The following is a 12,891-nucleotide window of genomic DNA, read 5'->3' on the forward strand; positions in this document are numbered from 1 at the left end:
ACAAACACAAAATAAGTAGGGTTGAATATGAACTGTGGTTTCATTAAGAGAAAAGCTGGTAAAATAATGATATACTACAATAGTATGCAAAAGTTTTGCTGGAAATGAATATAAATTAGTCAGATGAGAATTCGATTCTATATCTGAAATCGGAAAAAAAATATCAGATCAACGAGCCACAAGGAAGGGGCGCGAAGTATACAGAATTCACGAAGGGGGCGTCAGGTAAACAATGTTGGGAACCACTGAATTAAATTCAATATTTTTGGGGTGGGGGAATTATTCAGAAATATATTTCTGCCTCGAATACTATTGCTGGAATGACATTACTAGAATACAACGCAGACTAACCGGAATATATTCCGTTGGTTTCTGTAACAAGATTGATTGACTTGTATTAATCCTAATACTCCTAGGACAGTGGTTCTCAACTTTGTTTATCCCACACTTCTCTTTGTAAACCTAGCATACTTCACTGCCCTTCTTTCCTACACACAGTAACAGTGGCGGATCGAGAAAGTAAAAACTAGGGGGTCAGCCAGATCCCAGATTATGATAGGTATATCATTGGTTTACTATAAACTTTCAAAAATATGTAAACGGTAGTTTAAATTATTTTGTCACCAAAACACTCTGGGTCCTCGAGCCTCCTGCTCTGCGTACCAAATACAAATTGTCACCCTAATGTCAGCGAAGTTTCCTAAAGATAACTTGTTAATTAGTCATTCAAATGTAACTTTATTGATAATTTCATCTTATTTCTTTTAGTAACTTGTACTCACTTGCTCGTACTTCAGGGTTTTCCCAAAGGAGTTCCCTCGTGGCTAAGCGTTTAGCTTATGCGCCTTTAGTGTGGGAGATCCGCTGTCAGTTCCCGGCAGTTCATGTGGTTCAGATCCCACGTTACGCTGGAGAACCACGTCTCCCATAGCTTCACTACTAAATGGGACGTTAACTTGAAAAACAAACAACATTTCTCCAGGGAGGGATGCCGCAGGTTGGAAACCACTGGTCTAGTGGCAAGTGCAAGCGCCTTTGGTGCACATGGTTTCGGTTCGATTCCAGGTGGGAGAACATTGAAGCATTACGGTGGTTTAGATTTCGATTTAAATTATGGGTTCACGTTTCATTATAGCCTCTCTGCTGAAAAGGAACGCTGAACTGCAACAAACAAATCATTAAAAAAGTAACTAATAAGTGTGGACATATAAGAAAAGACTGTTAAGATCAAATGATATTTCCAATTAATTCTTAATAATATGAAATTAATATTAATAAAATTAGTTTAAAATTATATATGTGCGCATTTTTAATGTTTTATCTTTTATTATGTATACCAGGCGGAAAAGCATAAGAAATAATATTACAAGTCGTACAATTCCATAGCAAATAGAAGTATCATAAAAGGACAAAAGTCGAAAAAATTCCAACAATTGATCGAAGTACGTGTAAAAGACTATAACGCCTCTGTGTATATATATATGTATATAGTATATAAATAATGAAAATTAAAAATAACCTATCCTCAAATCTCATTCTTCTTCATCGACCTCTCCTTCATCGCCGCCTTCCCCTTCAGCGACGTTCTGGTATTGAATATACTCATCTATTGTGTCATTGAGGATTTTCTCTGCTTCGGTGAATTCACCTTCTTCCATACCTTCGCCTACGTACCAATGCAGGAAAGCCTTTCTCCTAAACATAGCAGAAAATTGTTCCGATATTCGTTTGAAACACTCCACAATGGCCGTAGAATTCCCTACAAACGTTGAAGACATCTTAAGTCCTCTAGGTGGAATATCACACACAGCTGTCTTTGTACTGTTGGGAATCCATTCCGCAAAGTAGCTGCTATTTTTGTTGTGCACGTTGAGCATTTGTTCTTCCACTTCTTTCATGGACATTCGTCCTCTAAAAATTGCAGCAGCCGTTAAGTACTTTCCTTGTCGAGGATCACAAGCAGCCATCATATTTTTAGCATCAAACATCTGTTGAGTTAATTCTGGAACTGTTAACGCTCGGTATTGCTGACCTCCACGGGAAGTAAGTGGGGCAAACCCAGTGATGAAAGCATGAAGTCGTGGAAACGGGACCAAATTTACAGCTAGTTTACGAAGATCTGAATTCAGTTGTCCTGGAAACCGCAAACAAGTCGTAACTCCAGTCAGAACAGCTGATACTAAATGGTTCAAATCACCATATGTTGGAGTGGTTAGTTTCAGTGTTTTGAAACAGATATCATACAATGCTTCGTTGTCGATACAAAACGTCATATCGGTGCAGTCAAAGAGCTTAGAAAACGCCAATGTTGCATTGTAAGGTTCCACAACAACGTCTGATACTTTTGGAGATGGCAACACGCTGTACGTGGCTGTCATTCTGTCTGGATATTCTTCTTTAATCTTAACCATGAGTAGCGACCCCATTCCAGATCCAGATCCACCACCAACAGAGTGAGTCAACTGAAATCCTTGCAGACAATCACAACTTTCCGTTTCTTTGCGAACAACGTCCATTACAGAATCTGCTAGTTCAGCACCTTCCGTCAAGAAACCTTTGGCCCAGTTGTTACCAGCTCCACTCTGACCACATACAAAGTTGTCTGGTCGAAATATCTGACCAAAAGCTCCTGATCTTATAGCGTCCATTGATCCAGGTTCCAAGTCAACCATAACAGCCCTAGGTATATATTTACCTCCTGTTGCTTCAGTATAATATACACCAATTCGCTCGAGCTGCAGATCGGAGTCGCCATGATAGTATCCAGCTGGGTCGATTCCATGTTCATCGGACACAACTTCCCAAAATTTCCCTCCAATTTGGTTTCCACATTGACCAGCTTGTAAATGTAAAATTTCCCTCATTTTCCTTGTGTAAAATTATTTATCAAAATCCACAATATAAAAAGATCTCACAATAAATAAAGAATAAAAGTTTGAGGATCCCCTCTTACTAAAACCCACGTCGTTATAAAAAATAATATAAAACTATGGAAAAATGACAGAATAAACTTCAAATATTGTTTAAACAAATTTTAAACGTAACAATGTTTAACATTGTTGTGTAATATTTACTTCTATTACAGTTAGGCATATGAATTTCTAGAAAATTTTGAATTTTTAAAATTATAAATGCCGTTATCACAAAAATGAATGCCAAATGTATCACAATTCTATTTTGCTAACAAATGCGTATAGAAAACGACAGAGAAGAAAGACAATTAGCTATAATATTTACTCACGTGTGTCGGAATGTTTAGGGTTGTTCGTTCGATTCTTAGTTAAAGTACAGACGTTTTCACATTGTATCAATATTTGAGACAATTTCGAGTAGCTATTTTCAATTATTTCGAATTCTGGGCTCATGCTTTTGGTTCAATTCTCAGTGAAAGTACAAAAGTTTTGAAATTGAGTCAATATTTAGTAGGTATTTCGAGTATTTTAGGGAGAACACTAATGTAACAAACCTACCATTAAAGATGACGGAAGCCACTGGCACTGATCCTGGGGAGAGGAGATGAGAATATCTTGTTAGGGATACCTCGTTCGATTCCAGGTCAAGTAGATTTGTGGTGGACCACATCATGTCTGTAGATTTTCTCGGGTTTCTCCCGTTTCCTCCCACATTCTCATTTTACATTCATTTATTCTCCTTTACCATATAGTCAACTTTAGCCTGCATGGCATAACTGTAGGACGTAAGAGTTAAAAATATTTTTCTTGCCTCAATTATTACCACAGGGCTGCGGTGACTCAGTGGTAGAACGTTCACCTATGGTTCTTGGGATCCTTGGTTGTTCGATCCCAGCTCTCACCAAGTGAATTTTCTGGTGAACAAACACCGTGAGCGTGGGTTTTCTCGGAGTTCTCCTGTTTCCTCCCATTTTCTTCATTCCACCATTTCATTCATTTCTTATCATCGCCGTCCCCTTTAGCCTAACCGGCATGCATTTTTGCCGATCCCAAACGTTTCAGCATTCTTGCCAATTTGATGTCGAGAACATAATCCAAACAACCCCTGCGGGGCTTCTAACCCGTTCCTACTACAACTACTACTACATTAGCTGTGGATCTATATAGTACAGGGGCAAACGTACTACTACTACTACTACATTTGCTGTGGATCTATATAGTACAAGGGCAAACTTATTTTAATGAAAGAAGCTTAATGAAAATTTTAAAACAATGATCGTTAAATCACTTTTTGAATATTATTTTTAATCTTATTTTAACGAAAAAAGTGTTATAAACATTTTTAAAAGTAGTAAAAAAACTGTCCGTAGGCAGGATTCGAACCCTCGCCAAAAACATTTTCGTTACTAGCATGTTATGCTAGACCTCTCGGCTACCAGAGCCAACAACAATTCTTCTTTACTTTGTGCTATATGTAGATCATGTCTTGTGATATCGCATCTGTATCGACCAACCAGATCAGAGAATATGCTGAAACGTTTGGGATCCGCAAATATGCAACCGGCATAATCGTGGGACTTAAAAACTGTTTCATTTATTTTTTTCAATTGTCACTACCTATTACTTGCAATAAAAGAAAATAAAGGTTAAATATTTGCACCAATTATTCTGTAAAAGTTTTTCTCTTTTAAATTAATATATTGATCTTGTAAGTTTACATGGAGCTACTTGTTTCACGGGTTGGCCACTGCATCTCAGACTCAAATATTAAAAAGAGAAAATTAAATGCAAAAACATGAAAAATGTTGATACATGTCGCAGACGAACGTGCATGAACGGCGTAGTCAATTCAGTGTTTCCCCACTAAATCTGGTAGTTTGGTGGCTACACTGTAAAAAATTTTGCCTTAAATTTACTGACCGATTACCGTCAACTCTCGCTGCCATCCGATTACCCTAAATTTTACGGACCACCGTTTTTTCATAAAAACGGCAGACCGTATATTTAGAAGCAAAATAATATTGACCGTGTTTAGAAACAAATTTGGTACCGTATATTTTACGGTAATTTACCGTAATATTTAGGGGTCGCTTTTTTTTAAAAAAAAAAAAAAGCACAGGTGTATTATTACCGTACAAGATTTACGGTAATAACACACCTGTGCTCTCTTGCTAGATCCAGTAAGAATTCTTGCTGGTCAATATATATTGACCCAATTTTATATCGAATTGCTGGAAACTGTATCAGTACACACACTGGCTAGCAATAAATTTTGCTGGATGGATGCAACTAGAGTGCACACTGGTCCACTGCTGTTAAAGACTTCTTAACTAAAGAAAACAAAAGTGAACGAAAGAAGCGTTGCACCTACGACGTGCATAATATCCATAAGAATAAAAGTTGAAATTAATTCTTAGTTTGTAATATCGAACCCTTGTTCTGATATCATCTTGAACATACATTGCTTTTTCTTTTCAAAATTACTAATTTTGTCATGTATTGAACAAAACACCAGAAGAGGATTCGATATTACATACAAGGAAAAAGAATCTTGAATTTTATAGCTGAGTTTTCGCACGTTTTGAAGATGTAGTTGGAACAAACATCCATGCCCTTTTAAGATATTCATAAATCGATATTCTGTTACAGTGTTAAGACCTGCTTTATTGTATGTATTTTCGCTATGAGTACCAGTAGACTAATAGACCTCAAATATTCTAATCAGCGATTCATTCGATTGGTCGCATTATTACAGTTTCAGATAGCCAAGCAGGCACTCGACAACATAGCTTAGAATGACCAGAAGTACGACTAAACAAGTGTAAAACCATATGACTTCTCACAACACTGCCTACAATATCCAGTATCCGCTATCTCAAATTAATAAATACGTGTTTGCATAATTATGTAACAGTGGCATCAATGCTTAAAAAAAAAAAAAAAAAAAAGTCACCAAACTTCCAGAGTATCGAACTTTTGCATATTTAGACTATTAAACGCTCAAATGTATTAACAAGGCACCAGAACAGATTATAGGTACTCAGAACAAAATTAAAGATAAAAACATTTACAGAAATATTTTTCATATCTAACAATTTATTTATCCAGAAAAAATAATGACAGCATGGGCTCCCGATGAAAATTTTCTAGGGGACTCAACTCCCTGGTTACTATATACCCTGATATTTTTTATTTGTATTAAGAAATTTAATACGTTTTCACTAGCTAGGGGAGCGACCCCCTGCCCCTCCTTCGGCACACATGAGTGACAGTATACTTTTGTTTCTGTAACATGAAAAATTCCAGTTGATGAAACACAATTTATGTAATGCTGTTACGGTAAACTACGAAGCACTTTTCCTTTTTTTTTTTTTTTAAAGTATTTCAACATTGTGATTCTAATTCTAGCTTCACAAACCACTCATAGTTGGCTACATTATCATAAGACTTTATACATCCAGCAGGTTCTTGGTTTCGAATCGTTGCACTTTGGAGCGATCTGCTTGCCACGATAGCCAACTAAAGTTTTTTTTGTCACCGAACAAAGTTCAAATATTAACATGGTGCTTTCCCATACATTACCTTGCTTAATGCTGAATTTTCAGGATATCTTCAACAGTGGTAGGCCTATTGTATATATCACACCAGAAAACCACACACTAAAGAAAGAAACAAACAAACAATAGAAAGAAACAAAACAAAACAAAGCACATCACTTCTGAACCTACGCGCCATCAATCCTCGCTTCGTTCGAACATGTGCTTTTTCTCTCCAATGCGCATGCCCGACACAAGCATCTGACAGGAAAACGGTCTCCTACCATTATTTTAGAAAAACGGTAAACCGTATATTTTTTAGGGTAGGAGGCACTTATTTTCACGGTTATTGGTTACAGTGTAATAGGGAAACCTACAGGATCATAAATCACTTGTAGTGGAAATTACTAAATATTGTGTGCTGAACTTATCGCTTTGTGTATGCTATCTTCTTTTCCGATTCCACCTCTGCTCAAATTTTGATAAAGCACCATTGAACGAATTGTTGTATGTTACATGGCCGAAAGTGTTGTATACGGTATTCTCTGATGAGATACATTTGAGAAACAGAAAATTATTTTTAAAAAATCTCGTTTAGAAAAGAAACAGTAAAAAGTTTTGCGAGAAAGATGCACTCACTTTCTGTTTTATATTAAAAGAATTGGTGGATAGACTTCCAGACCATGTTGAAGTATTCAGTAAACTAACTCTTTTTATGTTCCCTAATGCGTTTGAAGTAAATGAATATTTGGTGTGTCTTCTTGAAACGTATGGTAGTGGGAAACTTAATTTCCGTTAAATGGCTATACATTACTGACACTAGGTTTCTGGTCTGAAGTACATTGACATTCAATGATCATCCTTTCAATGAATTGGTATGTTTCTGCAATGCCTCTATTTGTAGTCAGGCCCATATCCATGGGGTTCTAGGGGGGACGCCCCCCATAATTTTTACTGGCCTCCTAAAATTTCCACGGTAGGCTTGCAAATAAATTATAATATGGTGATGAATTATTATATGATTGGATCGTGGTCCCCCCTAACTTCCACCGGGCCCGTCCTAAATTTTTGGGCTGGTTACCGGTCTGTTGGTACTTCCTGGTCAAATATAGAAATCGAACAGATCTTGAGCCAAATAAGTCTCGTAAAAACGAAAACGAGACACAGAATGGATCCACAATTGGTAAACATATTTTTTTACTGCGAAATTTTTACAATGTTCCGCAAATAATTGATAAATTCACATCATATGTATCGCAGAGAAACATTTCTTTTGCTTCGACATTCTCGTCTTAAACTGAAGAGGCAACCGAAGATGAAGGCAAGTCAGGATCAGTCGATCTACTTCTTAACTTTCAGTTAACACTATTTCACTTCGCATTACTTTAAATTATACTTTCAATTTAAACATAATAATTATATAGTGAATATGTCAGTAAATTGAAGAGTTCTGTAAGAGAAAAGTAAGGTTTTTGCTCATAATTTCTTGTCTAGTGGCTTTCAAATCTTTTTAGTGGTATTCTGGTAGTTTTACGTCTTTAGTGTAGAGACGAAACGTGCTAACCTGTTGGCAACACTGTATATGAGCACAGTAGCGCTGCACGGAAGTTTCTAGTAGGAAAAATGTTAGCAGAACGTGACATTTAGGATACGAAATCTAGAACAAATTGACATTGTTATACGCGTCACGTTTGCCATGGCTCTGATTGCATCCAGAGAAAAGAGAAACATTGGTCAACAATTGCGTCTGAAAGCAAGACAAGTTCTTTAAAGCAACTGCTAACATTGTATCCATGTAGCCTGCCTGTCTCCCGCCATTTTACTAGTTTGATTACCACAAAAAGAAAACTTTTTTTTAAAAAAAACGATAAAAATATGTCACTGACATCTGTGTTTGTATGTTTGCAGAAAACAAGCAAAAAGAAGAGTTGGCAAATGAATTTGTTGCAGCCTCAGCAAATCCAATGTATTTTTATTGTCTAAAATTATTTGTAACCTTGAATAGCAAACAGTTACTTCGCATGAAATATAATTTTGCAGACCGAGAAACAAGGAAAGAAAAAAAGTAGACCCTGGATAGCATAATGATAAAACGATACATGTATTGTTTTAAATCTACATTAAAACAGCAATAATAATAAATAAAATCACTCAAGCCTTTATATTCTTTGCGTTTATATACGAGGGCTATTTTTACAACCTCCGATGGAGCATAGGCCCTAACACACAAAAAATGTGAATTACAGAATACTTTTATTACCAAAAGTCAAGCACAATTACAGTTACTTGTCCACATAGTCACAATAAAGATTAAGGTATTTGTCACACCGATAAACGAGCTTTCCAATCCCCTCTTTATAAACGGTTGCCGCCAGCGTATGGAGAAAGGTCTTCACAACATTTTGAAGTTATCCATTGGTGTGAAAGTGCTGCCCTCCCAGACGTTTCAGCAGCCAAAAACAATGAAAGTTACTAGGCGCTAGATCTGGGCTGTATGCCGGGTGCTCGAACACTTCCCACTGAAACTGAGCAAACAGCTGCCTGATTATTCTATGGCAGCAGTGTGCGGTTTCGCGTTCTCATGGATCAAAACAATTCCAGATGACAGCATTCCCCTTCTTTTGTTTTATATGGCTCGCCGCAGGTTACGTAATATCTGGCAGTACATATTTGCAGTGATCATAGTCCCTGGCTCCATAAACTCCACAGGACCTATCTCCATACAATGGCGGCAACCGTTTATGAAGAGGGTATTGGAAAGCTCGTTTATCGGTATAACAAATGTCTAAATCTTTATGGTGACTATGTGGAGAAGTAACTGTACTTGTGCTTGACTTTTGATAATAAAACGATTTTGTGATTCACAGTTTTTGTATGTTATGCTCCATCAGGGCTATATATACAGGGCGCGGAAAAAGTTCCGGAACGGTCCAATATCTCTAAAATATACAAATTAACAAAACAAAAATAACAAGTGTTAAATAGTTTTCAAAAATCTATTCAATGTTACCAACGCAACCCCCTATCCGTCCCCCCTAAATTTTTGCTGCCCCCCGGTAGGCTTGCAAATGAACTATAATATGGCGATGAACTATAATGTGGTTGGATCGCTCCCCCCCCCCCCAACTTCTAACGAACCCTCTACATTTTTTGGGCTGGCTACCGGAATGACATGGATGTAAACTGCAGTTTATTTAAATTATATTAAATTTAAATTCAAGTTTGTAGTTTTTTTCTATCGTTGTAGTATACTTATTGTTATTCGTTTCAGACTGGTTCTTTTTGGATCAAAGGATCCAAACGTATTTCAATCAAAAATTTTCTTGTACGCCAGCCAAACCCAAACTATCACTTGACTCAGTATGATGTGCTTAATCGTACAAAATACGAAAACTTGATTTAGAGGCTGTTGAAAAATTTTGTGGCCCCTAATCCAAAAACTAATTATTGGCTAAGATCGAAATCTTTTAATGCATTTTTTGGATCATTCCTAAAAATCTTGTTTCTTTTTTAAATAATCCTATGTTGTTATATCTGAACCTGAGAGCATGAAGTGCGTAAGTCCATATTTGGCGAAAATGAATTAAAAACCAGTTTTGTATATCTTTCGGAAGTCTGAAACGAATAGTTGATTGTATTTTGTTGTATACGAGTTGATGATGTAATAACCCAAGTATATAATGTGGTATGTCCAAAATATATTTAGTGCCAAAATAAAGTAAGTCCTGTTACTGCAATTTAGTTCTATCTAATTTTGTGTAAAGGAAAGCCCAAGTGCATTTACGATTTTTTTGGCTCATAAGTTTTATAATTTTTTAAAATGCGTAAGTACACGTTGGCTTAGTAATCAAATAATAAAACATTATGTGTAAGACAGTGGCGTCTAGTGATATAATTTTTTGGTAGTTCACAGCCGTTAGAAAATTCCAATTCTAGAACTATGGAATACTGAAAATAAGGAAAACGATAAAAAAATAATGAAAGTAACCATATATATATATATATAAGTATCATTTATAGAAAATGCTCCATTTCATTCGTATATAAAATCACTTCTGAGGTTTCGGGCAATTAACCTGTCAAATTTAGTTTTCACATTTTTTCCCAGTAGATACTGTACCTAATGCTCTGACACTATTTTGAGCTACAGAACTCCTTTAAATGGTTTTATCTATATATTAATAGCGCTGCTGAGAACAAAAACTTCAGATCCTAATTGAAAGTGACTATGTTTGTGACTCCTAATCTCTTGAACCACCGACCGATCTCGATCAAATTTTTGACGTAGATGCAGTTCTGGCCTGGGAATGATTTTAGCTATTCACTTTGACGGTAGAATTTAGGGAGAGGGAAGAGGGGGAATTATAAAAAATAAATAAAACTTAATAAGTCTTGAACCAAACGACCAATCTCGATCAAATTTTCAACGTTGATGGCGTTCGTTCCTGGGATGGATTTTACCATTTCACTTTGATGGAATAACGTCGGAGATGGAGAGGAGGGGGAGATACACAAAAATCAATAAATATAAAAATAAAATTGACCATGTTCGTGAGTTAATAACTCTTGAACCATCCGATCGGTCTCAATCAAATTTTCAACATAGATGAAATTCGAACCTGGAAAGTTTTCTATTATTTCATTTTGATGGTAGGACTTAGGGGGGAGGAGAGGAGGGTAAATGTATGAAAATGAATGAAACTTAATAACTCTTGAACCACCCGACCGATTTCATCAAACTTTCAACATAGATAAGGTTCGGACCTGGGATGTTTTCATCATTTTACTTTGACGGCATAATGTAGGGGATAGGAAAGAGGGACATATATGTAAAAATAAAATAAAAATAAAAGTGACTGTCTTTGTGACTTCATCACGTTTAAATCACCGAACCGATCTTAATCAAATTATCAACATAGATGAGGTTCGGACCTGGAGTGTTTTTTTATCATTTGACGATAGAACTTAGGGCAGGAGGAGGAAAGGTGATATATATATATATATATATATATATATATATATATATATATATATATATATATATATATATATATATATATATATATATATATATATATATATATAACTTAATAACTCTTGAATCACCCAACTGATGTCGATCAAATTTTCAACATACATGACATTCGTGCCTGGGATAATTTTTATCATGCCGTGTCCTCAACATGGGGACGGGAGAGGGATATATAAAAATCACCGAAAATAACCAATATTAAAGAGCGCTTTAGTAATAGTAAAAACGGAACATATTACTATTTTTCTTTAATTTAACAGAGAGAAATTGGGATGCGTCTTAGATTCGAGGAGGTCTTAAATTCGAGAAATTTTTAATTAATGATATTATTCACGTGTTATTAAAACTACTTTGCTAGCCATAAATAATTTTAATTTTGTATCATATTCAATGATTCAGAGAACAGTAGTGTCCTGCGCTTGCGGATTTGCTAGTATTCTTTAATATGGTAAAACAACTTTCAGTTTCTGAAGTCATGTCGGATAACTAACTATGATTTTCACGACACTAACGAGATAAGTGGAATCCACATTAGACTCCAAACGTCTGTTATCTCATATATTTGAATTGCCAAGTATGCTGTTTTGTGAACTGTTAACAGTATATATACGGAACATGCAATGTATCAAATATTATAATAGTTGCAGAGACATCTTTAATTACGAACGCTTTGTCAAGGTACGTTTGCATTGTTGTCTCAAGACACTTCATGACTGTTTGTTTTGTATTTACATTCTTTGTTAGAGATTAGGCTATATAAAATGAGATTTACAGTTTAAAAAGGAGAATAATGTAATGTGTTTGATGCTCTCACACCTGGAATTGAACTCGGGGCTTGTGCACCAAAGACATCCATACACTAGTCACTATAGAAATGAGGACAGGACACTTTATGAAAACCAAATCACTTAAAAAAATAGCTACTAAAATCTTTGGACTCCTAATGGAGACACACTGCATATTCAACTACCCTAAAATCTGTTGCAATGAATTAAGAGTGAGCAAACGTGGCCTTTTTTACTACAAGATTATTACGAGTGATAGTATAAGGTACTATATCTATGTACGATTGATCCGATGTAATTATACGCCCACGAAACTATAGGTAATTGTCAAGTTCTGCCATCTTATTCTAAGAAAAAAATATAGAATTAGATTTTTTTTAAAGAAACGAAAGAGTATAGATGACGTGTAACATCAAATCTTTAGGCTACCTCTGTGATTTCTCTACTAAACAATTATAATTTTATTATGCAAGTGTACAAACAAATGTTGAATTAAGAAGTTTTCAGGGAGGATCCAAACCCGGTATATTCTCCGTGTGGGTGTACCCCTGATGTTCACACTAATTAAATTCAGCATAGTTTTAATGCATATTACAATCCACATACTTCTTTATTTTTTTCAATCG

At 35.7% G+C, this 12,891-nt stretch overlaps 1 protein-coding gene and 1 pseudogene across 1 annotated transcript in view; both read right to left on the bottom strand.

Annotated features, from left to right (window-relative positions):
• LOC145663733 (uncharacterized) overlaps positions 1 to 12,891 on the bottom strand; it is an 896,365-nt gene that overhangs the window by 805,702 nt on the left and 77,772 nt on the right. The window lies entirely within an intron of this gene.
• LOC145664679 (tubulin beta-4 chain pseudogene) lies at positions 1,311 to 2,986 on the bottom strand (annotated as a pseudogene).

Source organism: Thermobia domestica, chromosome 11 (assembly GCF_964235325.1).
Source record: "Thermobia domestica chromosome 11, izTheDome1.hap1.1, whole genome shotgun sequence".
Classification (NCBI taxonomy): domain Eukaryota; kingdom Metazoa; phylum Arthropoda; class Insecta; order Zygentoma; family Lepismatidae; genus Thermobia; species Thermobia domestica.